The 26,651-nt window shown below is 42.5% G+C and overlaps 1 long non-coding RNA gene across 6 annotated transcripts in view; it reads right to left on the bottom strand.

Annotated features, from left to right (window-relative positions):
- The window catches only part of LOC309631468, a 102,757-nt gene that overhangs the window by 12,020 nt on the left and 64,086 nt on the right, over positions 1 to 26,651 (bottom strand). The window contains exons 10-12 of one of the 6 annotated variants that reach the window (XR_014246269.1): positions 18,774 to 20,679; positions 18,468 to 18,538; positions 13,738 to 17,915 (exon numbers count right to left, since the gene is read on the bottom strand). This is a non-coding gene — a long non-coding RNA (uncharacterized lncRNA). Of the gene's footprint in view, positions 1 to 13,737; positions 17,916 to 18,467; positions 18,539 to 18,773; positions 20,680 to 26,651 lie in introns of those variants that run through there. The other 5 variants (XR_014246271.1, XR_014246272.1, XR_014246268.1 and 2 more) reach the window with 5 other exon arrangements.

Here is a 26,651-nt window from a genome sequence, read left to right on the forward strand (position 1 = left end):
AAGAAAACAAAGCTGGGGATCTGAATAACAACACCTGAGTGAAAAGTATTCATTGAAGTTGCACATTTTTTGCCAGAGATTTTGGAATGAACTCTTGGTAGCTGAAAAACACCAAGCCACTCAGCTTGTCTCGGCTTGGTTTCTGGAGCTGGAAGGTTTGGGTTTAATTCTTGGCTCTGCCAGCTTATAATATTGGGCAGGTTGCTTAACTATTCTCCATCCTTTTCCTTACCTCTAAAATGGGCAGGGTTCTGAGACTTAAGTAGGATAATACCTATAAAGTGCTTGGAACAATGTCTGGCACGTAGTAGATGTTCAAAACGGTCTGCATTATTCCTCTATGCCTAGAGCCCAGCTGCAGAGAACAGGGACCCTCGGCCTAACCACTCAGCCCACCCTGCATGTTGGGTGGGCATCAGGGCGCAGGACTGTGAGAGAGGCCTGGGCCTCACGTTATGCTCATAAACATGTGGGTCCATCCACCCAGCACTGCCACAGGCTGCCAAAGATGGATGCTGGAAATGGCTCATCCCAACGTGGCCAAGGCTTAACTAAAGAAACGAATGGAAGATGCTTCTGCCACTGCTCATGAAGTAGGGGCAGAACGCAGACAGGGAAGGCAGAGAGAGCAGGGAGGGGAATAGGACTTCTCAGATTTTCTCCTGCATCTTTTCCCTCAAGAAGCTTACAGTCCAATGGCGCTCCACGGCAGAATGTTGGACATGAAGGAAAAGACAGATGCGGGGCTCAGAGGAAGATGTAATCAGCCAGTGTAGGAAGGTTCCTAGCAGACTGGATAGACGGGGTGCCACTTGCCAACAGCCAGCAAAGTGTCAGGCCTCCTGGGAGCTCTGCACACTGGGAGTCAGCCCTTAAAAACAGTGGGATGCCAACAACAGAAGCCATACCATGCAAAACAAACAAAGTCTCATCAAGGAGAGCTCTGACACTTGAAAACAGAGATTGGAAGCTATTTAGGGAGAGTTTTGACACATCCAAAGAGACTGACAGAAGTTCCTAGACCTGTCTATGATGTAAAAATGTAGGACTTCTGGACTTATTTGTGGTTTCTTTGGGTTACTTCCTTACTGGGAAGAGAGTTTTTGTAAATATGAAGTTGATTTTGTAAGAACTTGAGCTTGGAAGTCAGACAGACCTAGGCTCAAATCTACACTCCTCTACTTACCAGTTGTCTAAACTCTCCATGCCCCAGGCCCTCCCGCCTGGGAGATGAGGTCATTAAAAAGAATTTTAAAAAACTATGCATGCAAATGCCTAACACTGAGGCTGGCAGAGAGCAAAGGATCAATAAAGGTTACCTCCCCAGGTCTGCTAGTGATTGGTTTCATTTGCACTTCAGCCAGTCAAGAGTTTTTCTCAGAGCTTGGGTCTGAGACCTTGTAAACAAGGGAGACCTTGAAGGAGTGGACTCTTGAAACCTTTGGTCCATAGGTGACATTCTCCCACCTCCCCCAGTCCTACAGGAATGCAGCTAACACTCCCCACATGAAGCTGAGAGAGGAAAAATTACCCAGAGAAATTGGTTCATGTCAAAAAGTTACCCGGTTTGTTTGAAGAAAACCACATTTTCCCCCTTTTAAACACAGAGAAAAGATCTAACAAAACTTTTTCCAAACGTAATCCATTCTATTAAGAACATTACTGTTCAAACAATCAAAACAAGATGATTTGACCGATTCTTTTAAATGATTGAGAATCATTTAGGTAGAAGTTGGAAACCTTTTTCTGCAAAGATTATAGAGTGAATATGTTAGGCTTTGAGAATCATAGGGTCTCTGTCACAGTACTCTGCTGTGCCACTGTGGTGTGAAAACGGCCGTGGACAAAACAATGTAAATGAATGAGCTTGGATCTGTTGCAATAAAACTTTATAGACACCGAAATTTGAATTTCATATAATTTTAGGTATCACAAAATATTAATCTTCTATTGATTTTCCCCCAACCACTTTAAAATGTCATTCTTAATTTTCAGGGTTATAAAAAAACAGGCAGGAGACAGGATTTGGTTCATGGTCCCTTGCTTGCTGACCCTGGTTTAGACACTTAGGCCCTCAAAAACAAAAAAAAAATCTTAGGAAATATTTTGTCCAAGCCCCATATGTTATGGTTGAGTATCAGACCCACAGAGGGGAAGTGACTTGTCCAAGATCAGCTGAGGAACATCAATGAATGTCTTTCTATCTCTCAAACAGTATGAGATCAATGTCAGAAGCTCAATACAAACAGTTTGGTTATTCAACGTCAGGCAATTGCTGGCTTAATAATGGAAAAAAAAGAAAAAACACTTTTTCAACTGTTGTTGGTTACGTTCAATGTCAGACAGCCAGTTTAATGGATTCCTCCACCCCCCAGAAATTTTCAGTTTACTCTCTCATTTTACAACTTGGTCATGAGACAGCTGTGTTAAAGATTCTTAGAAGTGAAGTATGATGAGTGATTTTGTGTCACATCAAGGACCAAAATTGTCTTTTCACTGCCTGAATCTTATTAGGAAACATTCTGAAACATTGAAATATGTCTTCAACCTTAGGAAACTATAAAAGACAACACCGTAACTTCACCTTCACACAAACTACACACGGAAATAAAAACTACAAAATGTAAAAGGCGATTTTCTCTTTTGAAAATTGCTTTACATATTTTAATTCTTGTATTTCCCTTAAGGGTTAGATATTTCTGTCACATAGTTATCCAATTAAAATGAAAACTCTCTGCTTTATCCTTTAGGGGAGGACAGCTGCCAGCTGCTAAGTTTTATAAAGTCTTTAATCTTGTCCATAAATATTTAACAAGAATTGGTTGGTACACAAGCTGAAGTAAAGTAAGAAATCAAAGAGAGAATCTTAGAAACAAACTCTGTGTTATGTGAAAGCTGTGTAAAACAAAAGCCGAATGACCAATGTCCTCCTTTTTTTATTAAAATAACCACTAAGGTATTTCTGAATATTTTGATCAATCCTCTAGCTTACTTGCCCTCACAAATGCACAAAAATAAGTAGATTACAAAAAGATATTAAATGTGAGTTTCCATGCCCTTTTCTCCAGGATCCTGCCATTTGTTTCTGAGATAAAATCTCATGTTTCCATGGAAACCCACAATGAGGATCTCTAAGCACTTTAGCAGCATTTGAAAATATAGACACCTGTTTTTCATTCTCATCCACACACACACACACACACACACACACACACACACACACACACATCCATACAGATCCTCATACATATACCACCTACTCACACCTACACAAAGACCACCACCACCACCACCACAATCCTACACATCCTTATCACAATATCCCAAACAGGCTAAAACCCCAGAATTAGCAACTAACCATAAATACACCAAGGATTCATGCCCTCTCTTCTTTGACCTGCTGAAAAGAGAATGCTGCCATTTGCCTTGGCCTGGTCCTTGGACTTCATGCCTTTCCCTCCCATCACCCAATTCCATTTTGCAAGCCTGCAAATCTTTGAGTCATCTTTAAGGTCGTCTTCACTTCCACATCCTCCTGGGCAGAGATCCCTCATGAGTTTTCCTCGTTCATTCTCTTTCATGTAGGATCACAGAGCTTTCTAGAGAATGGAGAATTTATGCTACTGGCAGAGATCTTTTAGACCAGGTTTTCCCCCACTTGCCTCTGTAACAGATTTCAGGATTGAGCACTCCTTGCTGGTAAGAAATTCTTCTTTAAACCTAACTGAAATCTCTTAACTGTTCCTTAAACTCATTTGATTGTGTCCTTGCTCCATCCACAGAAGAGAGAAAAATTAGAAGGCAACCACTTCCTTTATATCAGGGTAGATTGGCAGATGAAAGCCAAAGATCCAAAAGGAAGGAGGAAAGGCAGGTGGGAAGGAGAGAGAGAGAGAGAAAGACATTAATTGATGTTCCTCAGCCTTCCTTACTCAAATTCAGGATTTTCTAATTCTAGACACCCCAGAGAACTCAGACTCCTTGCTGTGGGAGTTACTGTGGCCTTTAAGGTTGTTTCCCTGTAACATCTGCCCATCCTGATTCTGTTCCTTTAAACCAGGCCAACATGCCCACTGCCCTTTCAACACTTCAATCATTCACTCAACAAACACTTAGGGAGGGCCAGCTATGTATCAGGCGCTGCTCTAGACACTAGGCTTATAGCAATGAACAAAGTGACACAAATCCCTGCTTACAGACTGCCGTCAGCTCGCTCTATGCTGGCTCTGATTCCATGCCTTCTCCAGCCCACCCCTGACTCACGGCTCCGCCATCCATTTATGATCCTGACCTTTCCCATTCCCCACAGGATGCTAGTATTGATTGCTCACTCTCTTTTTTTTTTTTTTTTAAAGCTGAACTTTTTTTTTTTAAATTTATTTATTTATGGCTGTGTTGGGTCTTCGTTTCTGTGCGAGGGCTTTCTCTAGTTGTGGCACGTGGGGGCCACTCTTCATCGCGGTGCGCGGGCCTCTCACTGTCGCGGCCTCTCCTGTTGCGGAGCACAGGCTCCAGACGCGCAGGCTCAGTAGTTGTGGCTCACGGGCCCAGTTGCTCCGCGGCATGTGGGATCTTCCCAGACCAGGGCTCGAACCCGTGTCCCCTGCATTGGCAGGCAGATTCTCAACCACTGCGCCACCAGGGAAGCCCGATTTCTCACTCTCTTGATTCTAGACTCTTCCACAAGTTGGCTCAGAGCGTCCAAGTGACATTTTTGCTTTTATACTGTCTCAAACTGAGTCCCCAGACACCCCAATAACTTGGGCAGACAGTCCTCATCCAATAGTTTTAAAATGTTTTTTATATGTTGCATTTTCTGTGTGCCAGGAATTAAGTGCCTTACACATATTAATTCATTTGATCCTTTTAACAATAGCTAAAATGAGGTATTGTACCTTAGCCCCATTCCTTGACTGACTGATGAATAGCGAAGTTGTGACTTGCCCAAAGTCACCCAGCCCAAAAGTGGCAAACCTGGGGTTGCCATCCCGCATTTGAGAACTTGGATTTTCAATTGCTCCAGGCATTCCCGTTACCTTTGGTTATGTTTTGGAGTATATTACCTTTTCCCCAAGATCATCTGAAATGCGATCCTTACCATACAAATTATCCACCACTCAGTTTTCCTCTCTCACGTCTCCAATGACACTTAAGTGGCCCTCAGCCAAGGGCATCACCTTGCAGGTACCACTGCTTTCATCCCCCAGGCTGATAAAGAGGGAGACTTCAAAGATCCGTTTTGTCAAACTGAAAAGAACCAGTGCTCATGCATGCACCCTGCATCTTAGTTCTGCTATTATAAAAGGTGTTTGGATTTTACTATCTCCTCCCATATGGTGCTTCATTATATTGTCCACACGACATCCTCTACCCTTGACATATCTCATCCCTCATGTAATGATGATTACCAGCCTCACTCTCCTCTAACTTCTCTAGGGCAGTTTCCTACAGATCTAGGTTTTGTTTTATTTATCACTTCTCTCTGCCCTTTCTTGCTTTAATTAAATTCAGCCTCAGGACATGGGAAACTAGAGAACTTATTTTTTCTTCCTTTGGATGAAAGCGATATTGTTTCCTGGGGACAGCGAATATCTCCCCCACCTCCCAGCCTCCCCAAACTCACTAGCTGTGTCTCAAACAGCCTTTGTCCTTTGTTTTCCCATTTCTGCTTGAGTGTTTCAAGGTTCGATTTACATTTTCATAGTTTCTGATCCAAAGGAAGGAAATGAATGGGAAGTGGCCTTCATTTTCCCCTCTTTTACCATCAGTTCTTATCATTCTTCCAAAACACTGAAAAGCAGCTGTTTTCTCCTTCAGGACAATCTTCACAGCTCACAAGAAAGGCCCTTCTTGTTATTTACATAAACAGATGGATGGAAAGGAATTCATCTGATGATAACAGCCCTCGGTTACCTGCAGTTTATGCGAAGGACTGGCCAGCAGATCTCAAACCTCAGCAAATGTATTCTCACCCACATGGTATGGTTTGAGGGTTCACCACAAAATCAGATTCTCCCAATCCTCATTTACGACAATAACAACAAAAATACTGTTCTTAAGATCATGTAAAATCACTCACATTTTGGTACAAATGAACATACTGATTTCCTCCAAGACTGAAGTGGCCAGTGATTATATTCAAGACAAAGGTCCATCCTTCTCCAATCCATTCTTCTTCCACATGATAGTCAGAATGAGCTTTCTGGAATATTGTGCTACTATTCTGCATAAAACCCCTTCATGCTTGTATGTTGTCTTTAGGCTGAAATCCAGGCGCGGTAGCCTGACAATAAAGTCCTGCAGCACCAAACCCCTCTGCCTCTCAGGCTCACCTCTCACACACCTGGCATTTCCCACTCTGTGGTCCCACCATCCTGGAACCACATCCCTCTGCTTCAGTGGTCAACCTTGCACGCCTGCTCCCTCTTCACTTGGCTAATTCCTTTTCCCCAACAAGACTCACCCCACGTGTCATCTCCTTCCAGAAGCCCTTTCTGACAGTCTATCACTAGCCTGCTCTGCACTCTGGGACGACCTTGTACTTCTTTCCATCATGGCTGTAAATGTAATGGTCACCGTCTTCCCTACTTATGATCATCCTATCAGCAAAAAGGATGTTTTTCATTTGTTTCCCTGATGCCTCCTGAAAATAAGGTAGTTCTCTAATAAGTAGATAAACAATGGAATAGATGGTTCAATGAATGAATAAATGAATGAAGGGCAAAAATGGAGTTAGAATCACCCAAAACCATCATCCCAAGGGTCACATTTTTCCTGAGGGTCTCCCCTGATTGGAGGGACCAGAAAGCCCAGCAGGTACGTAGAAGTGTCATATAAATAATGTCCCCAAAGTCGCTGAGTCCAAGAGTCTCAATTTTGCAGCATTGGAGTTAGAAAGGGCAGATCTCCAGCATTTTGCCAAGGGAACAAGCTGTTCACTGCCGCTCTGATTGTAAAGGCACTAAGGTGTCATCAAGATCCTTCGGCAGAGCCAGCATGGATTGCTGATAGGAACTTCCTCAGCCCTCCTGGAGGCCAAATTGCCAGCAGCCTCCTGGTCAGTCCCTTGAAAGTCTCAATTCCTCCTGGAGGACAGGGACATGCCAAACCTTGAATCTGCTACCAAGACTTCACTCCCCTGGAGCTGATTCAAAATTATCTATGGCAACAGGAGACCACCTACAGAACTCAATTTGGCTAAAGATCTAAGCACTTGATTTTAGCCAATACTTTCTGATTCATCATCATCACCATCACCACTAACATCAATATGATTTTTTTAAGTGAATGTAGCACAGGTCTTGAACAAGCATACAAATAACCACATATAGGAAAAGATATTTTTTACAGTTCTGACATTCAGAAGGTTGATATCCTTAATATTTGATTTCTGAAAAGTTTATAAGGAAAACAATAAAACTTTATTTTTGAAAAGGAGGCAGAGAGAAACTTTCACTTCTGGGGAACATACGTTTCCCTAATCCTCCCACTAAGTACAGCTAAAACCCCTGAACTTATAGGTAAAACAAACAAGAAGACTCTGAAAGATGGAGGGAAGAAGGCAGACCAGCTAGGAACCTTGGACCTGAGAAATGACACAGTGGTGAGCTCCCTGGGTTTTCTTTTTGCCCCATATACATACCCCAGACTTGGAGCTTCAGAAGCTGGCAACCTGGAAAGGCCAATGGATGCAGACCCAAAAAAAGATCCCCCAAAAGTCTTCTCTCCCTAAGGAAAGCCTAGCAAGGAGCAGCCTAGCAAGACAGATAACTTTTAGACCATAATGCTCTCCTCCAGCTAAACATCACAGATAAAACTGTGGCCCACCCCACCCATGCCAGCAAAGGCCAGGTGGGGAGCTTAGACATCCATCTTCATTGGTCTGGTAGAAGGTCTCTGAACTCTTCCACCAGGGCGATGGCAGAAAAGGCAGAGTAGGGAGCAGGACAAGCAGTACAGTTGCCTGCAGTAACAGGCATGTAATAGGCAGTAATGTGGTCCCCCACCCCCATGTTATGGAGACCATGTGGGAAGGCTGCAATATAACAGCACCAAGTAAGTAACATACCAGCAGTAACAAGGCACCATGCTGGGGTTCAGAAGACCCCCGGCATTGAGTCAGGGCTTTCACCACCACCCAGTGTGAATGAAGCCACCCTGCCCCCGACCCTGGAGGCTATGTGGGATCAGTGACAATGTATCTCTGCCCTCGCAGGCAAGGGTAGGGTAAAGACCTCGTGGTGAGCCAATCTCTTACCCTCACCCAGCAGTAAGGAAGAGCTTCCCCACCCTTGGAGGTCAACAGAGTGTATAGGGGACTTGGTATTCCCACCCCTCCCTGGCAGTAACGAGGGTGGGCTCCCTTCCTCGGATGGAGCGATGCTACAAACACCAGCTAAAAATGAAGGTGTAACTAAGACCCAGAGTCCATAACATAATACCCCAAATGGTTTTGATCAAAAAGCACTCATCACACAAAGAACTAAGAAAACCTCAGCTAGAATGGTGAAAATATAGATACCCACACAGAGATGTCAGAATTATCTGACAAAGGTTTTTAAACAGCCATCGTATAATGCTTCAATGAACAGTTAAGAACACATTTGAAACAAATGAAGACATAGAAAGACTTAGCAAAGAAACAGAAGATATAAAGAAGAACCAAGCGGAAATTTTAGAATAAGAAAATAGAAAAACTAAATAAGAATCAGTGAATGGACTCAACATCGAATGTAGAGGACAGAAGAAAGAATTAGTGACCTTGAAGATAGAAAAATAGAAATGATATAATCTGAAAAACAGAGAGAAACAAGCTGGAAAAAATAAATACACACACACACACACACGCACAGATGTTCAAGAAACTGAAACAAGGGTTAAATGGAATCTCTCTGTCTTATTTCTTATTACTGCATAGACAGTTATCTCAAAATAAAAAGTTTAACTAAAAAATAAAAAGAAAGCAGAAAACAGGAAACGCTTTGACTGACAATTCTCCAAAGAGCAAATAAATATAGCAATGCCGGGGCTGGTGGGGGGTTGATGTTTAACTTTACTAATCAATGAATTTAAGACAGATTTTTAAAACAAGAAATAAGTTTCCAGCAGCTTCTCCACATAATGGAGAAGAAGTCCCCTGGTAGCAAAACTTTCATTTGGGTGCAACAGGACCTTTTGAGTTTTATATAGCATAATAATTTTGTGGCTAACTTATGTTGTGTGTCTTTGTGCCAGGGACATTATACACTTCACATGGATTATCTCATTTAATCCTCACAGGGATCCTAAGAGGAAGGTATTTAAATAAATCCTCTCTCACAGATGAGGAATTTGAGTCTTAAAGAGATTAAGCAAATTGCACAAGATTACCCAGCTCAGAAATGGTAAAGCCAGGATTCAAAGTCAGGCAGTAAACCCACAGAGGATACTCTCACACCCAGGTTTTAGGAGAAGCTCCCTCCACCTGGTAGACAGATATCTTGGAAGGAATGGATCCGCTTCATGAACAGCCCAAGAGCCTTCTGAGATCACAGTCTTGGCCCCCACTCCCCAGCTCCCAGATTCTAAACTAGCACCTTGGCTGGACCAGGTGTTCCTGGCCCTTAAAGTCTGTGGAGAGAAAGGATGTTCAGGGCACCAAAAGGACCTCACCAAAAGGTGGGAGGCATCTAATGGCTCAGGCACTATAGGGTCCCTGAAGCTCACAGGCTAGATCTGGGGTAGCATGGGACAGTGCTCTAAGCATGACTCTCACCCCCAAGCCAGCCAACCTGACACCATGGCTGAGCTTGAACACAGTGAGTGAGTATGTGTGGGGCATGTGGACAAGGACCTGAATTGCTCAGGGCAAGCCTTCAATAGCCACCCCCTCTGCAGCCTCTGACAGAAGGTACTGATCAGGCTTTCCAGTTACCTTATTCCCAGGCGTTCAGAAGTCAGACGAATTCTTCCCTGTGGATTCTCAGATGAGGCAGGGATGGGGATGTTGGCTGCGAGGCCTCAAGAGGGCACATTGTGCTACATGACTCTTTTTGAATTATGGTTTTCTCAGGGTATATGCCCAGTAGTGGGATTGCTGGGTCATATGGTAGTTCTATTTTTAGTTTTTTAAGGAACCTCCATACTGTTCTCCATAGTGGCTGTATCGATTTATATTCCCACCAACAGTGCAAGAGGGTTCCCTTTTCTCCACACCCTCTCCAGCATTTACTGTTTCTAGATTTTTTGATGATGGCCATTCTGACCGGTATGAGATGATACCTCATTGTAGTTTTGATTTGCATTTCTCTCATGATTAATGATGTTGAGCATTCTTACAATAGCCAGGACATGGAAGCAACCTAAGTGTCCATCATCGGATGAATGGATAAAGAAGATATGGCACATATATACAATGGAATATTACTCAGCCATAAAAAGAAACGAAACTGAGATATTTGTAGTGAGGTGGATGGACCTAGAGTCTGTCATACAGATTGAAGTAAGTCAGAAAGAGAAAAACAAATACCATATGCTAACACATATATATGGAATCTAAGAAAGAAAAAAAAAAGGTCATGAAGAACCTAGGGGTAAGACAGGAATAAAGACACAGACCTACTAGAGAATGGACTTGAGGATATGGGGAGGGGGAAGGGTAAGCTGGGACAAAGTGAGAGAGAGGCATTGACATATATACACTACCAAATGTAAAATAGATAGCTAGTGGGAAGCAGCCGCATAGCACAGGGAGATCAGCTAGGTGTTTTGTGACCACCTAGAGGGGTGGGATAGGGAGGGTGGGAGGGAGGGAGAGGCAAGAGGGAAGAGATATGGGAACATATGTATATGTATAACTGATTCACTTTGTTATAAAGCAGAATCTAACACACCATTGTAAAGCAATTATACTCCAATAAAGATGTTAAAAAAAAAAAAAAAAAAAGAGGACATATTGAACTCCCTGCTCATATTGGCTATAAATGCTGAAATCATCCTTTGGGGGTAATTAGAGCAATATAATCACATTTGTACCCCAAATAAGTAAAGCAGGCTGTACAGATTATATTCATTATCCAGGAAACGTATATGGAAATAACAGTGGAGTGTCATTTCCTTTTTCTAAAATAGGCAGTAAAATATGACACTTCATGGCAATGGAGGGAGTTTGGTGGAAATGGAACTCTGAGACACGGCTGAAGGGACTGTAAATTCATACAAGTTCTCTGGAAAGTGTTTAGCACTGTGTATCCCATCCTCTGTGGGAACAGCAAAGATTTACGGGAAAGATGCTCACTGTGGCATCGTCTACGACAGTGAAAAATTACATACAACAAGGGAAAGGTTAAATAAATCAGAAATACCTGTACAGTGGAACAGTATTGGCCACTCAAGTTATGAGAAATATGCTTATCGGTCTAAGGAAATGCTCACAATATAATGTTAAGTGAAATAAAACAAGACATAAAACTTAATATGTAGTGTGATTTCAATTGTATACATGCACAAGGTCAAACCAAGATGGAAATACAACACAACATAAATACCCAGTATCTCTCAGTGGTGGGGTTCAGAATAGCATTTTAATTACTTGTTTTCAAATTTTCCAAAGAGTCAAAAATTGATGTGTTCTTTTTATAACGGGAGGAAAACAAAAGAAAAAGAGATGAGTCCTGCTTGTGACCTCTGGGAGGTTACTAATGATGAAGGTAAACACAGGGCAGTAGAATAAGGGCTGCAGCAGATAAATGAGAGAAGAGAGGGTGCCACCATGTATTATGGCCACACATATGCCTTTCTGAGCATTAGAGAGTTGCTGGCAGGAGGAAATGGATGGTTTATGTTTATTATCTGTCACTGTCACTGTCTGAGAAGCAACACTCATAGAGGAGGGTCAGATGGCACCCCGTTTAGGGAAGGGCAAAAAAAAGTAAGGGTCTAAATAATCTGTAAGCCAGAGAGCACCTAGATGCACAAACTTGGGCATGAATGGAGATGGGCGCGCTGTGTCACTGGGAGCTTCTGTTTCCGCTCTTTCCTTCCACCTTGAATCTCCTCCAGCAGATGCCCAGGAAAAACCAAACGGCCGAGTCCCTCCCCACACACACCACTGCCTCTGCGGAAGCCCAGAGCTCTGAGCCCAGGCCAAATGGCAGCAAGTTCAAAGCTGCAGACAGTGTCCAATTCTGCAAGTAACGGCCACAGACGTGAACCCAAGATCCTTGGGCTCTGGAGGGAAAAGCAGCAGTTTGGCTATTCCTAGGAATTTGCAATCTTTCCATTGGGTTAAAACACCCAGTCGCTTGGCAAGGAGCAATCCCCTGCCATCTTTGTATGCAAGTGAGAGAGATTAAAAATGTATCTATGTTTCTAGAAACAGAAGGCCCTAGGGGGCAATGAGTTCAGTTCAGAGAAGCACGCGCCCGCCTTTTTAAGGTAATTCAACTACAGCTTGAGAGCCAATAACACGTTTGGAAGGGACTATCAACAAAGCCTTTGAGAATCCTCTGATGCGAGCCAAGCAGAGTACAACCACAAAACAAGACAGAAGCAGACTGTGGTGGTTCTTCTAATGTGTGAAGCGCTTTCTGTACATCAATGTAGAAGGAATAGTCCTAAATAGGTTAAATAATTAATTCCTTCCTGAATTTTAAAAGGAAATTTCAGGTCTCTCATAGTTATAAAATAATTTGAAAGAGGGAAACTGTGTATCTTTGGACTGTGACATATGCACATTTTGTTATAACTGGATAAATTTTACACTGTTTATCATTGTCTCCTTTCACAGTTATCCAATTTTCATTTCATCATTATTGGTTTATCCTTATAGCATCATCCATTCTTTTATCTTTCTAGTTAATGTCATTGTATAATCAGCCTGAAATAATTCTATTTATTTTATTAACCTTTTTCACCCTATTTTCCTGGCACTGTATTAGCGATTTACGTGTGTTATTACATTTAACCTTCAGAGTAACCCTCGGTAGGTAATAACCATATTATTGAAGAAGAAACTTGAGCCTTAAGTAAGTGAAGTGACTTGCCCAAAATTGCACAGTCATCAGGGAGAAGAGTTTGGGCTGGTCTGGGGGTTGCCATCTCCAAAGCCATCTTCAAAGCCCTTCATTTACCCATTACCCAACACTACCCCCACTAGGCTCTACTGGTGACACGGAAGACACACTGAGATCCTCTGAAGATTCATCCTGAAGGACACTTAACCCAGTGTGGTGGCCTCAGATAGTAATGCTGCCCATTGACTCCAGCTACAAAAATCTTCCAGAACCTAGTGTCCATAATTACTGAGCTTATCACCACACTATTTGCTGCTCTTACAGGGGAACAGTAGATAATGGAAAACATTTTAGAGGAGGATAAAAAACACACCATTTTAAAAAGGCAAGAATTGTAGTACCTGTTTCTTCATGGAACATGTTTGTAGAGTATAATCTCTAGTTTTGCTGTTTTTATCGCTGCAGAGAATAAAGGGCATTTAGGAAAATCATTGTTAAATTTTTCTCTGAGCTCTAACTATCAAGCAATTTTGCATTACAATTAATTGATTTTTTAAAAGACACTGTTTTAAGTGTTTAAGACACTATACAGAAGGCTCATGAACCTTTGGCTCTTGGTAGCCTATCCCATATTAGGAGATTATGTTCTATAATTAGAAGAATGATACCTTATTCACTGTCATACTCTGTGACATCGCTCAAGAAAAGACCTCTCTCCTATTACATAGTTCAGATTACTGCTCTGTTTCGGGTGTTTTGCTTTTAATGTAATCAATAGTATCATACGTGATGCTTGTGAAACCATATCTTTGAAAGAGGAAGTGCAGCAAAACAAAATTTTTTTTAAAAATCACACATTTTTCTCCACTCTGCTCTTTCAAATCTGCTCTGTGGGACTAATTCTTATTTATATTAAAAATGTTTTCTCTATTTTTTCTGTCATTCTTATATATTTAAAAAATTCTCTACTTTTAGACTCCCAATCTTTTTTCATAATATAACTATTCAGTCTCAAGCAAGAGTCAAACTCTCATCGGTACTTAACAGCAAAGCTGCTTCTTCATCCAGGAGGGGGTCAAGGCCACATTCTCCATTTCCCCACCTAGAGCATCTGGCCATTTCCTCAACTCAAAGAGACATCTCTGCTTCCTCCAGGGGCAGAACGGAGGAGAATTCATGGGCAGGAAAGGATGACCTCCAGCTGCGGCAGAGGGTTAAGGCTGATTCTTCCTCTCGGGGCCCCTTTGCACGGGTATTTCAGAGCCCGATGGTTGGTGTCCTCTCCTCCAACTGGCTGCCTGGGGTTCCCTCCTCAGCCCTGCCCCTGCAGCCTTCCCAGACACAGCCTGACTCTCTTAGGTCCTAATGCCCCTACAAGTAGTCAGCTTGAGCAAAGTCCTTCTAGGCCAGGTCTCTTCCACTTGGCTCTTAATTCATCTCATTCATCCTTGTCTCACAAACTCTGGAAGCATAGCCTGCTCCCAAAGCAGCCAGCTCTCCCACTGGCCACAGGATCTCACCTTCAGACTCCCAACTCTGGATCCTACAGTCTCCGTGCCTCCTCATGGTCCCCAGATGAAGAGGTCCAGCTCTCTGCACGCTCCCTCTGAAGTCCCTCTCACTAGGTAGAAGTGAAAGGGAAGTACCCACCTCCCCTTTCCCATCAGGACAAGGGAAAGAACACACTACAACATTTTGACAACTTCCCCAAAGAAGTCTTCTCTTGACTTTCCAGCTTCTCCTTACATAGACAGATTAAGCTGCAATAACAAATTAACCCCCAAATGTCAGTAGCTTAGCAAAACTTTATTCCACTCTCAGGAGAAGCCTGCTGAGAATCGGGATGTCTTGTGAGGGCTGTTGCTTATCAGGTGACCCAGGATTCCAGGCAATTTCAGTTTTGTGGCTTAGCCACAACACCAAGACTAGGGAACAGAGTGCATGTAGAAGCCACACCCACTCTTCTACGATTGGGCCTAAAAGTGACAAGTGTCCCATCCCTTCACAGCCTATTGGCCAGAACAGTCCTGTGGCCCCGCTTACCTGCAAGGAGGCCAGGAAATGAAGGGAAGCACAGGAGATATTGGTGAGCATTCCTATCTCAGCCACATCCCCCAACATGGATGAGGGGCTTATGGACTTTAATTTCCTTTGCAAGTCCTTCTTCAACAATAGAGCATCTTGCTTTGTTATATGGGAGGTTTTGGCACTTAATGTCTTGGGTATCAGCCAAAATAAAGACAGAAAGAGTCCCATTAAAACATCCTATTACACTGTGTTAACACTTTAAAAGCTTACTGCATACAATGAAGAGAATTAACATGTATTGAGCTTCTGCCAGATACCAGGCACTGTTTCATGTTGTTTACATGTGTGACCTCATTTGACCCTCACACGAATGCTGAGTAAGATATAGGTGGTAATTCCCTAGTTTATCACATGAAAGAAGCTGAGTCTGAGACTAAATACATTGGCCAAGGTCAGTTCATTAGGGAAAGAGTCAGGTTTTCAGAATCCAGATGTGTATTTCACAACAGCATTCTCTTCCACGTGGTTCACATTTTGTCCGTCTCAAGCAAATATACCCAATGCACCAATCCATCCTCTCAGCACCAGACATATTCAGAAAGCTATAACAATGAATGTGAGCTTAATATTAGAATTATTATCAGAATTAATGATCTTCACTGGATTTTAGAAATGTATAAATATCACTAGGCTCCAAGTAATAGAAGGTCTAATAATCATTTCTTGCATTTCCATCTAATTGTTTTCAATCTCATCAAGTGCTCATACGAACCATGAATTCCATGGGCTCTTGCCTTAGTGATGCCCTCAGACTTATCCATCCTTGGCACATGGAAAAACCTAAGGGGGATGGTAGAGGGAGTGGATGAAAAGTTTGCTGTCCCATGTTTGACCTCTTCCCACTTGCCTACTGTTCTCCCTTCTGTCTTGATCTCTGTGAGGTCCATTAGTCAGACATCTACTTCCTGTACACCTAGAATAATGTCAACCTTGAGATATTCCATCCACAAATACCAAAGATTTATGCAATTTATAAGATAGTCACATTATAAATCAAATAAATATGTCATCCCATGATTCCAACCTTCCTCATTCTTGGGGAAATTGGTGTTAATTACCTATGTGCAGGCACATAAGAGTCCCAAGTTGGAGGGAATCTAATGAATTGGACTGAATGTACAGTGTGTGGTTTTGAATGGGTTTTGAATGTGGTTTTGACAGTTCATTCTTAGGAGCATGTAGCATATAGCAATTCAGAGAGTGAGGAAATAGGCTTAATGAGAGTGTCAGCCTTAACTACTGCATTCTATGAGAAAAAAGAAAAAAACCTTTTCAAAGGATTCCCCAATCCTGGGCAATAATCATTGCCTATGGCTCCATACATGCCAGCGTGCTTAAGGAATCAGTGGTGTAGAAGGTAGAAAAGACAGAACAAAACAAAAAGAAGAAGAACCACATAATAAGAATTGAAGTTTCAGGCAATGCTAGATGACCTCTCCAAAAGCTGGCTAAAGATTCCCCATGCAGGCAAGCCTTAGTGTCGGCTGGAGACCACTTGTGTTTTCCTCCTCTCCTGAGAAAATCCAATTCAGTGCCACAAGAATTTACTGAGCTCTCCTGTGCAACGGCCCAGCACTCTTATTGCAGGAAATACAGACATGAGCGTGACACTAACCTTGTCTGTGGGTACATTGGGTGGAAGAGGAGGGTAATACACAAAAAAGGCAAAGGCCCAAGGCGAAGGTGGACAAAAGGCCAGTACACAAGATTGGAGTTGAAGGTTACAGAGCATTGAAAAGTCCCACTTGACTAGGTACACGTTCGCACACTTGCACACAGCTGTGTTTGTGCTAGACCCAGCTGATTCACACCATATATCAGCTCTTTCTCCCTTCCCTGGAAGATGCTGCCTCTAGATACACAGGAGATTACTTTGCAAATCAACAGCAAGTTAGGTGGTAATATCTGATTTTCCACCTATCAGGCATTTTGGTCAATCACTCTTCTACTCTATACTCACAGGTTTTTTATTGGACCTGTGTTTTTTATTGAACACAGGTTTTTTATTGAATTCCTACCCCAATCTGCATGATTTTCTCATTAAATTTCAGGTTTCAGGCACTTATTTCATTTAACACACCTATTGTGAACAGAAACCGTCAAGCAGGATTTGTGCTGGACGCTAGAGACAAAAAGGAATATGATACAATCTTTACACTTCAAGACTTCATGCCGTATTGGGGAAGACAGAAGATGCAAATAAAACAAAGAAAACATGTTGTAGGGGGTTCCTTCTTAACCCTTTAGAACTACCAGTGTACTGGGGATTCTGACCTCTGGAAGAAAACAAAGATCAGAGGCACAGGTTGCAGATGAGGCATGTGGGGAGACGGCAGGCAGGGAAAGGAGCGTGCGTAGGAGGCATGTTGGATGTCGCTCGTGGTCAACCCAGCAGGCAGTCCTCTCCATCCTCCTGCTTGGGGACAGAGACGCCTGGATCACAGAGAAGAAAGCAAGCAACCCCACCCACCATCCAGGGTGTGAATCATGATCATTCTAAGTCAGTGGAAAGTCCATCTCTCTTGGCCAGAGATTGGTCTTGGGGTGGGCGTAGTTCTGGCCAATGATTCATAAGGGGAAGTCTATCATGGTAGGCCTTCACTTGTAGGATAAAAAGACAGATCTCTGAGAAGAAAGGGTTTTGACGCCACTGTTCCTGGGGCAATGTTGTGAGCACATGGTGCCCTGGAGTTGGAGCGCCCATCCTGTGGCCATAAAGTATAAACTGAAGAAGAGGCAATGCAAGATGGCAGATCACAAAGATATACAGAGTCTGCATCCCAACTGAAATTGTTGAACCATCGAAAGACCGTGGAACTGCCAACCTATAAGTTGCTTTGTAAGATAACAATGAACAAAAAAAAAACAAAACAATGAACATCTTCATAAATCAGAACAATGTTCACTGAGTGTCTGTAACCTGGAGCCAAAAGCATCCTGACTCAGGTGGGGTAGAAAAAGTCTTATGTACTTCTCACAATAATTCTGTAAGGTGGGAAATACTATTAACTCCATTCTACAGATGAGCAAACTAACACAGATCATTTAAATCATTGTCTCAAAATCACAAAAATATAAGTAAATGCCCAGATGGAGATTTGATCATGGGCTTAATTCCAAGTTTGTTCTCTTCCCAGTATGAAATCTTATTATCACAAAAAAAAAGGCAGAGTTCGTTACAAAATTATTTGCATAATGAACAGGAGTCAAGAAAATGGATACAAAATTCTATTGAGAAGCAATTTGAATCCATTCTCTCTCAAATTCAACAAAAATTTACTGAGGGTCTGCTCTGGATTAGGCACTGGGTTACAGAACTGTCCTCAGCCAGGCCCCTGCTCATGGTTTCAGAAGAACAACCAACCTTATACTCCGGGACAGCCTTACCTTGAATCAATGTGACTTCAGATGTCAGTGGGCAACCACATGATTCAGTCATGCATCTAGAGGCAAAACATCTGGAAAACAGAAAGCTGGAACTCTTCAAGAGCACGGAAAGACAATGGAGTATGAAAAAGTCAACTTATCCTTTGGACAGTCCCCAAAGCCCCCATGTTTGATGCCATGTGGGCCAAACATTAAAATGAGTGGAGACATCCTTCACCTTCTCTTATGTGGCTGTGGTGCTTTGTCTCCCTTATCACTACCTCCCCCTCCCCCAGCTCAGAGGAGGCAGACCTGCTGTAAACTCACCTTCATGATCCCTAACTCTGACCCTATGTCACCCTCCTCTGTGTTGCTGCTGAAGATGCGACCTGAGCTCCCAGATCCTTTTGTGCTGCTGTTGACCCTTCTTTCAAATCTCTTGCAGTCAAGGTGCCAGGGAACTAGGCACTGCCCTGACTGCAGGCTCACAAGCTGCCTGAGTAGCCAGGGATTTAGCTCTTTAACCTCATCGGCAGGGGAGGCGAATTTTCCAACATGAAACAGCAAGAGTCTTATACGTAGCTCCAGGTTTAGTCTATGAGAAATGCTGAAAATAGGTAGAATAATAATAATAGCAAATATTTATTAAAAAGTGGCCTTATTATAACTCCATTTTTTTTCCAAGACACCAATCCCCAGAAAAAACATCTGCTTTGTGTCATATTCTCAGAAATGCAGCTTGTTCTTAGTCATTCTCTCTCTCCTCTTGTCTTTCTCTCTTCCCCCTCTCCTTCTATCTCTCAGGTCAGATGCAAGTATTGATGAATGATCAGTTTCAGGGCCAAGAAAAGCCTCCAGGAGAACTCTTCAAGACTTCGACGTGAGGCCTGGCCTGCTCAATATTTTCATCGTTGATTTGAGTATTGGCAACAAAGCATGCTCACCAAATTCTCAACTGAAGCAAAGCATTTAAAGAAGATTCTTTGATGCTGATACCTGTGTTCAAAACTATAAGACAGTCAAATGCCAAGTCCTGTACTTAGCGTCAAACGTCAATTTCCCAAAGGTTAAATGGGCATCTGGCTCAAAGTTGAATCTGTATTTAAAGGTCAGATTTTTTGTGTGTGTGTTGCATTGTTTCATATTATACATATTTTTTAACTTCACAGACAGTCAGAGTTAAAAGGGAACTTCAATGTATCAGGTCTTTATTGGACACCCATGAGGTTCTACTCACTGTACTGTTGTGGTGGTCAGAATAGTGGTCCTAAAGATGCCCACATCCTAATACCCAGAGCTTGTGAATACAGTATGTTCAATGGCAAGGGAGAATCAAGGTTGCAGATGGAATTAAGTTTGCTATTCAGCCAACCTTAAGATAAAGAGATTGTCCCGGATTATCTGGGTGAGACCAATGTACACAAGTTCCTTTGTTGTTGTTTTTTTCATTTATATTTTTTATACAGCAGGTTCTTATTAGTTATCTATTTTATACATATTAGTGTATATATGGCAGTCTGGTGGGCAGAACTCAGTAAAACTTTAATCTGCTTGTCTGCTGATGGGTGGGGCTGGGTTCCCTCCCTATTGGTTGTTTGGCCTGAGGCAACCCAACACTGGAGCCTACCCAGGCTCTTTGGTGGGGCTAATGGCGGACTCTGGGAGGGCTCAAGCCAAGGAGTACTTCCCAGAACTTCTGCTGCCAGTGTCCTTGTCCTCACGGTGAGTCACAGCTGCCCCCCACCTCTGCAGGAAACCCTCCAACACTAGCAGGTAGGTCTGCTTCAGTCTCCTATGGGGTCACTGCTCCTTGCCCCTGGGTCCTGATGTGCACTATTCTGTGTGTGCCCTCCAAGAGTGGAGTCTCTGTTTCCCCTAGTCCTCTCCAAGTCCTGCAATCAAATCCCACTAGCCTTCAAAGTCTGAATCTCTGGGAATTCCTCCTCCCATTGCTGGACCCCCAGGTTGGGAAGTCTGACGTGGGGCTCAGAACCTTCACCCTAGTGGGTGGACTTCTGTGGTATAAGTGTTCGCCAGTCTGTGAGTCACACTCCCAGCGGTTATGGGATTTGATTTTATTGTGATTTCACCCCTCCTACCATCTCACTGCAACTTCTCCTTTGTCTTTGGATGTGGGGTATCTTTTTTGGTGAGTTCCAGTGTCTTCCTGTCAATGATTGTTCAGCAGTTAGTTGTGATTCCGGTGGTCTTGCAAGAGGGAGTCCACAAGGTCCTTTAAATGTGGAAGAAGGAGGCAGAAGGTTAGTCTAGGAGGCATTGAAAATGCTGTGCTGCCGGCATTGAAGATAGAAGAAAAGGCCATGAGCCCAGGAATGCAGGCAGCCTCCAGGAACTAGAAAAAGTAAGGAAGCACATCCTCCCACAGAACCCCCAGGAGGAACACAGCCCTACTGTACTTTGATTTTAGCCCAGTAAGACTCATTTTGGACTTCTGACCTCCAGAACTGTAAGATTTAAAAATCTGTGTTGTTTCGAGCCACTAATTGTGTGATAATTTGCTAGAGCAGCAAGACAAACTAATACCACTAGGTTTGTTTAATATATATTTACTTTCTTATTTGCTCTTCACTATGGCTGAAACATTTGTCTCCATTTTACAAGTGAGAAAACTGAGGCTCAGAGAGGTTAAATGACTTGCCTAGGGCCATACAGCTATTCAGTGACAGAGTAAAGTTCAAACCTGAGTCTGCCTGACTACAGATTCCAGGATCTTTACTACACTCTGTGCTCCGCGTCAGTGGTTAACACACAGCTGACAGCAGACTACTCGTCCTGAAGTGAATATAGGAAGGAGTAACTTTTTAAAATAAAATTAGAATAGAAAATGAAAAGAAGAAATTAGGAGAGATGAGAAGGGGAGAGGGGAGGAGAGATGAGGGGAGGGAAGGAGAGAGTACAGTGCACTGCAGTTGCTATGGGTAAATGTTTTCTAAGAAAATTTTAGGTATATTTTAGATGGATGTTTGTGCATGATATAAAATGTATTTCTCACTGTGGTTGAAGTAAAAAAAGTTTGAAAGACACTGCCCTACAACATATCTCTAGAGAGAAAGGGAAAATACAGCCCAGCTCCTACCCTGGGAATACCCATAATCTAAGCAGAGACTCATAAAACAAACCATTGGAATGCAACATAGTATGGGCTGGGTCTGACACAACCTGCCAGAGAATCACAGTTGACACGACAGGTTCACATCATCCTCACTCCCACTGGGGGTCCACGGAGGCCCTTCAGGAGCTCACAAACAACATGTGCAAAACGGAATTCACTACTTGACCACAACACTGCTGCTCCTCTACAGCCTACCTGCAATGAACAGCATCACGACAACCTGCTTGTTCAAAATGGAAACAATATAGTCTTCTGTCCTTTCATCTCTTCTCTCACCAAGACCACTAGACTCTGCTTCCTAAGTCCCCGAATCATCATTTTTTTCTCCATCCCTATGGCCACAGCCTTGAGAACCTCCTCTTCTCCCATCTGGACACCTGGGATTCCTCCCAGCCCGTCTCCCTGACCCCAGCCCCTCTCTCTCCAGTCCACAATGCAATCTGCAGCCACAGATCCTACTGTGTCTCCTTCCTCCTTGCTGCCCTGCCTGGCTTCTCCCTTGCAAAGCATTTTGCATGTTCAACATTTGGACCCAAAAGTCTTTCTTTCCAACCACTTCCCTAGTACACAGTCTCTACAGCCTGCCTATACCCAGCTATCTGAAAGTCCCCACATGGACCATCAATTTTCATACCTTGCAAACTTTGTACTTACTTTCTGTCCTGAGAATGATGTTCTTTCCACTTTCGATCTAGGAAAACCCTTGGTCTAGCAAAGCTGGAAAAAAATTTTCTGACTCCCTCAGGCAAAAGAAATCACATCCTCTGCTGAGCCACATGGCTGTGTGAACATATTTCTTTTACAACATTAATCCAAATGTATCCTGTTTCCTTCTCCAGTGCTTCCAGGGCAGCAACCACATCACAGCTATACTTTCACCCCAATTCCTAGCTAAGGACCAGAATGTGGTGGGTCTTTCCAAAGAATAAGTAAACAATGGTTGGAATGGAGCTCCAGACCTTGATATCGGTCTACCTCTTCTGGATTTCCTTCTGAATATCTCCCATGCCCCACAGTCTAACACGTTCAGAAGTAGACTCTGTATTCCCCTCCTAAACCTGATCCAAACCCAGAGGGCACCACCTCAGTAAGTGCAGTCCCCGAGCCAGACATCTGGTCAACCTCCCTGTCACTCTCTCCTTATCTCAGCAATAGGCCAGTGTTAATTTACCTCTGAAGCCTATATTTAATGAATTACCTCGTTTTTATTTTCACCATCACCTCCATGTGCCAACCATCATCTCCTGCCCGTTGATGCTGAAACAGTTTTTTCACTACTCCATCTACATCCATATTTGCCCATCCCACACTCTAATCTGTTCTATTAATGGTAACCAGTGTAATTGAGAGAGAGCTCTGAACATGTCACTGTCTTGTGTAACACCCTTCACCCCAAATCTTGAGATGAAGTTCAATTTTTTCAATATTCTTTCTTTCAATATCCTTCCTTCCTTCTTTTATTCTTTCCTTCCTTTCTTCCTTTCTTTCTTTCCTTCCTTCTTCCTTCCTTCCTTCCTTCCTTTCTTTCTTTCTCTTTCTTTCTTCCTCTTTCTTTCTTTCTTTCTTTCTTTTCTTTCTTTCTTTTTCTTTCTTCTTTCCTTCAACAAACCCTTACTCAGTCTAATCCCTGATGACTTTTCCAGGAACTCCTTGCCTGTCTGGCCACACCAGCTTTCTCATGGTTGCACCTTCCCCCTAAGGGTTCCCATGAAGCTTCCTCTGCTCAGGAGCAGGGATAATTCCATCAGAGAAGACATCATTTTTTCCTCAGCTTCACTGACACTTGACTGATGTCAGTCTACTAGAGTCTAAGCTTGCTAAAGGGAGGAACCATATCTATCTGATTCATCCTTCTCTCCATCCCCAGCTACCAGCCTGGCACACTGTAAGGGCTGACCTAACATTTGATCAATGGAAGAATTTAATCAGTGGAGCTGGCTGTTCTACAGAGCACCAGTTTCCCAAAAAAGTCCCCAAGGCCCTTGCTGGGGCCAGAGGGAGGCAGAGTAGGTGAACTCAGGACCCCATGACCCACTTTGCCCAGAGAAGATCTGCGTGGGTCTGATTTAGATGCTGGGTCTCTGCAGAAGAGTTTATTTTGAAAATAAGCATTCTACTTGTAAGTTGTGTAAGAGTAAATTTTAAAACCAGGAACATGGAGGAAAGGGGTTGATAACAAAGGGAAAGCAAGAGAAAATTTGGAGGATGATAGACTGGTTTGCATCTTGATTGTGGCAGTAGTTACACAATTGTATGCATTTGTCAAAACTCATAGAATGTGCTGAATTTTACAGTGTGTAATTTTTTAAAGCAAATAAAAGTAGGAAAGATTTGATTACCTTTGGAAGTTATTTCCAGATTCATAAGAGGAAGGAATTTCATATCATGACAAAAAATGTATGCCATGACCAAACACAGACACATAGAGCTTAGGAGGACCTGGAATTAGATTTTCTGTTCACATCCAAATACAAGGCTCGCCTGAATACAAGGCATGCAGCCATTTTTCCCAATGAGAAGGACAAAAAATTGTTTCAGGCCCTCTTCAATATATCAACTATTAGAGCAAATCACATTGCCAAATGACTATAAAATTTAGTTTATTAAATTGTTACAAATAAATATTTAAAATCACATATTATATACAATAACATATTGATTTAGAAATATTGCTTTTGGGGCTTCCCTGGTGGCTCAGTGGTTAAGAATCTGCCTGCCAATGCAGGGGACATGGGTTTGAGCCCTGGTCCCGGAAGATCCCACATGCCGCTGAGCAACTAAGCCCGTGAGCCATAACTACTGAGCCTGCACTCTAGAGCCCGCGAGCCACAACCACTGAAGCCCGCGCGCCTAGAGAAGCCAGCACAAGGAGAAGCCCACACACCGCAACGAAGAGTAGCCCCCGCTCAGCACAACTAGAGAAAAGCCCGTGCACATCAATGAAGACCCAACACAGCCAAAAATAAATAATAAATAAAATAAATAAATTTTAAAAAAAAAGAAATATTGCTTTCTTCATTCACACATTTTATGAAACAGCTTTCTTGGAACTCTTCACATACACTGCTGACAACAGAATGTCTGCTGTTACCAAAGACATTTTTTGAGCCGCATAACACAAAACGTGGTTCATCAAAACACATCATCTTTACTCCCATAATAGTTGTTTAAAATATAGGATTTTGTGACTCCACATGATGTTGTCACTGAGATGATTTTTATTAGTCTTGTAGTTATATTCCTGATTTCCTTAAAGCAAAACTTCTCAGCTAGAGCACAACTGACATTTGGGCTGGATAATTCTTTGCTGTGGGGACTTGTCCTAAGAGCAGCAGGATGCTTAGCAGCACCCTTGGCCTCCATCCACTAGGTGGCAGTAGCACGCACAACCTCTATCAGTCACGACAGTCAAAAATGGCTCCAAAAATGTCCAAATATCCCCCAGGAGGCAAAATCGTTCCCAGATAAGAACCACTGCCAGAGAGCAAACTCTTACTGTACTGTTGTATTATATTATTTTTAAATTATTTATTTATAACAACCTCAACATTTTGAACTGCAAGGTCAAATACCCAGAAACCATTACTAAATTTTTCAGAAATTCCTTTGCTTCATCTTTTACTGATTCTATTATTTGAATCTTAATGCATTAAAAGTAGCATCAACTAAAGTATGTAAAGAATCTCCAAGCTTATTTGTCTTCCCCAATTAGACATTTGTTGTATTCCCTGTGTAAGAATTCATATATAAAAGAATTCTTGCTCTTTTGAGGGTTATTCTGGGGAAGACCTCACCTGAGATGCAGGCATACAGGATAACTCAGCCTAATCTCACCTACAACATTCCCACAAGTGAGCATTCAGCCTTTGCTTGAATAATTCAAGTGACAGAAGTCTCATGACTTTAGCAATTCTGATGGAATAGTTACTCAGGTCTCCCTGCCCTGAACTCCTAGGCATCAGGCCAAGTTCTGCCCCTTTGCAACAGGACACCACTTTAAATATCTCAAGACAACAAATGAAGTCTCACTTTAGTCTTTTTTTTTCTAGGCTACAGTTCCCCCGGCTCCTTCAGCTCATAAGACATGTTTTCTCAGTATGACTTTACCCTAGGCCTCGTCACTGGCCTCTGAGAAATGTGGCTTAAAATGAACCTGGTGAGAGTCTGATCAAGACAGAGAGAAGGGGACTTTGATCATCTATGCCCTGGACACTTTGCAGGCCAGAACTGTTCAGCTTTTTGATAAAAAGGTCATACCATTGTATAATATTCAGTTTAGGGACTATAAAAAAAATCACATAAACGCCACACAAGTAACTATTTCATCTTCCACTAAGTAAACCAAAGAACAATAGTAAATGCTCTTCTGAACCTAATTTTTCCCAATAATGAGAGATGTTTTAGTGAAATTAAAGGGTCACAGGAAAAAAATGACCATGTAATATCTAGAGAGCTCCCATCCTTCTATAAACACAAGGAAAGAGAGCTAGAGACAAAGAGAGAGCAAGAGACTAAAAGATGGAGAGAAAAAATATCAGCCTCTTATTAGTATTTTCTATACAGTCTTATTTAGGCTTTATTTAGTGGTTCATTGTGACTCTCAGATTCCTTAGTTGTGTGACTGCACAAAACCAATCCTGCTCCACTGGTTTTAGAAGAAAAGTCGTACTGTTGTGACAGTCAGATGCAATGATACTCTGTATCCTTTAGCTATAGAACATGAAAAATAAATAATAAATAAAGCTTGATTTCTGCTAAACCTTAGAGGAATGACTATCCAGGCCTATTTCTCCTAACGCTTTATCCCAGACAGTGCAGAGTTATATGACTGAGATTCAAAGCCATCCCATAAAAGGATTAGTAACATAAAGGAGCAGGTACAGAAAAAGTGTATTTTATAATGGTGCCCACCACTAAACAGAAAGATGTCTGACGACAACTTTCCTATCGGGCCTTCCAATTCTCATTCCTCCAAGAGTCAAGGCACCCAATAAATGTGGATTGACTCATGGTCCTTGATAAGGATGCTTTGAAGAAGCCATTGCTAGTTTTGGCAACACTGAAACCTAAGC

The sequence above is a fragment of the Balaenoptera borealis genome (assembly GCF_965194805.1).
Source record: "Balaenoptera borealis genome assembly, chromosome: 6".
NCBI classification, from domain to species: Eukaryota; Metazoa; Chordata; class Mammalia; order Artiodactyla; family Balaenopteridae; genus Balaenoptera; species Balaenoptera borealis.